The sequence below is a fragment of the Apium graveolens genome, chromosome 4, assembly GCF_009905375.1.
Source record: "Apium graveolens cultivar Ventura chromosome 4, ASM990537v1, whole genome shotgun sequence".
NCBI classification, from domain to species: Eukaryota; Viridiplantae; Streptophyta; class Magnoliopsida; order Apiales; family Apiaceae; genus Apium; species Apium graveolens.
This window is the reverse complement of record NC_133650.1, coordinates 188,257,429-188,260,532: the sequence shown is the minus strand read 5'-3', so window position 1 is coordinate 188,260,532 and position 3,104 is coordinate 188,257,429.

Here is a 3,104-nt window from a genome sequence, read left to right as displayed (position 1 = left end):
GCAATGTATGAATTATTAGCAGTAAATACGAAGGTCAAGTTGAATCACTTGCCTTGAGAAAGGCTGGTCTGGTCTGACTGGTAGGAGCAACTGGAGCTTCACTCGACCTTTATGGCAAGTTTTCCCTCGTCTCGAGATCCTACATAATAATAATAATCCTTATTATAATATATTCTTACCATCTTAATCTATTTACAACTTGGAATTAAACACAGATGGCACTTAGGCCTATACGCACTTAATTTTATACTCACTTTTAAATTATAAAAGTACACACATAGCCACATAATCACATATCATATATTAATACCAATAACACCATATATACCATAATGCAACACTAGGCTTGGATGATCTCGACTCACAACTTAAGTCACTTGGTCGCTAAACTAGACAAGGTCTTCTAATTTTGGCTTCCTAACTCGATGTGCCTTTCCTAAATTATCCAAAACCTATTGACCCTCACTTGTGCCTTTTGCTCTACTGACCTTATACTATCTTACAACTATGGTGGTCGACCTAATACTCACTTCTAAGTGTTCTAAAACTATGTGATAAGTGAAAATGCTCACTGGTGCAAATTTCAGAATGACAACTATAGTTTCTTGAGTGCATTAAGCACTCTTAAACTACAAGTTTTCCTTCAAAACTTTTACACAAGACTCTCCTGACCTAAGGGCATCTCACAAACTTGATGTGGCTCAAGGGCCTGGCTTGGGCCTTCTTGGGCCTAAACTAAATGTCCAAGGTTCCCCTGTTTTTCTGGGCAGAAAACGCCCTGACTTGAATTAACTTGTGACATATGGTTCTAACTCATATCCTATGAAATATGGTTGGAAAAACTTCTCTGACACTCCCTCTAACTAAGGCCCAATAGGGCCTAATTAGGGCCTACCCATGACATGGTCAAATCTTCCTATTTCTAAGTTGCAACAAAACTGTCCCCTGCTGGACAAATTTTATTATTCTACTTGTGCACCTAACCAAAGGACATGCAAACCTCCAACCAACTCCTAAAACCTTTTATATACTCCCAATACTAACTTCTGGTGGCTTGAGCCTCAAAGTGCACATCAATGACATGGTCAAAACTCACTCTAAACCTCAGGGTACAAAACTGATTTTCTGCAGAAATTATAACTCTCATTTCTCCAAGGTTTTGACTTGACAAACTCAACTACCAACATCCCAATACTTAAACCAAGACTTATACATGGTAATCTACTGAACTAACTCCCTTATTCTCAAAATAACCTTGGGTGAGATCATCCTTACCTAAGGTACAATTATGGCAAAACAAAAGAGATCACATTTCTCAACTCACCAATCATTAAAGTTTTGAAACCACAAGATATGCATTTTATAAAAATAGATCAGGAACGGAGCCGGACGGTATTCAGGATCAGGACCCCTCTCAAGTTCAGGATCAGGACCCCTCTCAAGTTCAAGAACCTGGAGGAGACAGGGAGACCCTCCAGGAGCAACCACTGACGCAGCATACCCCGGTCTGGGACGCCAGAAATGTCATAGAGCTCAATCAGTACAAGTACACCAATGTTCCAGTTGCAGATGAGCATATGGCTAATTTAACAAGCCATGAACTTGCTGAAGCAATTAGGCTCTACAGAGACGAACAAGCCCGGGCTCAGATAAAATTTGAACAAGATGATGAGCAAGAAGAGTCCGGGGATTCCCAGCAATCCAGGAGATCTGTCTTCGACCGAATCGGAACTAAGGCAAAAAAGAATCAAAAAGAGCCTAGTAAGAAGGAGACAGAAGCAACCAGAAAGAAAAAGTTAGAAGATATCAGAGAACAGATAAGAAAGGAAGAAGAGGCAAAGCTGGAGCAAAAAATTCAGAAAAGAATGCAGCTGGAGGAGGAGAGGCTCGTAGCTAAAACAAGAGGCAAAAGAACTCGGAGGGACCCTACCCCCGAGCTTATTTCTGACGACGAAGAGGAGGGCCAGAAAGATCTTAAAGACATGATTTATGAGCTCCAGAGGAAAATGGAGAAAAATTCCGGGTTGGAAGTTGGGGAGACCCTCACGCCCTTCAGCCACTCCCTAGAAACCATCCCTCAGCAGAAAAACCTCAAACAATACAACTTCGACTCTTTCGATGGACTGGGGGATCCGGAAGAGCACCTCAACTACTTCGAACAGATAACACAAATATACTATTACAATGACTTAACCAAATCCAGATTCTTCGCCTCAACCCTAAAAGGGGGGGCTCAAAGATGGTTCAGCAGGATCCCATCAAGAAGCATTCACTCCTGGAATGAATTCAGAGGAGCCTTCCTTAGAAGATTCAGAGCCAATAAAACACATGAAATGCACATGTGCCACCTGGAGACAATCCGCCAGTATGATAACGAAGCACTCTCAACTTATATGCGTAGATTCCAGGAAGCCATCAACAAGGTTTCGAATCTCGATGAAAGGGAGGCTCTAAGCATATTTCGAAGGAACCTGGATCTAGAACACAATGAGAGGTATATTGTGGAGTTGATAAACAAAGAGCCCCAAAGCCTGGCCGCTGCTTATTCTATGGCAGCCCGGTTCATTAAAGAAACAGACGTTCTCCAGGCGATGAGAATGACTCGGAATGGAGGAAACAGGAACAAATCTTCTGATGATCGACCGAAAGGGGGTTACCATCAGGAGAAAAAGTTCAAACAAAGCAACCAAACCCAGCAGACAAATGTTGTACAAAACACTCCAATATTTCAAAGATTGGGTCCGAAGACAGAATCCAAAAACGATCCCGGTCCACCTAGGCAGGCGAGGGAGCCTAGGCAAGAGCCAGAGTGGACGCCACTAAACAGGACCCGGGATGAAATACTGAAAGAGATCAAGAGAAAACCATTCTATTATCCTCCAAAGCCAATGCAGACTCCCCCAGAGAGTAGGCCTTACAACAGGTAGTGCGACTATCATGAAACCCATGGGCACAAGACTGAAAATTGTCTCTCTTTAAAATACTTCATTGAAGATCAAATCAAGAAAGGCAACCTGAATCAATACATCTCAAGGGAGATAAATCAGAGAGAAGAAAGGAAAAGGAAGGATAAGAATGTAGTAAATGTGGTCCTAGGAGGGTCG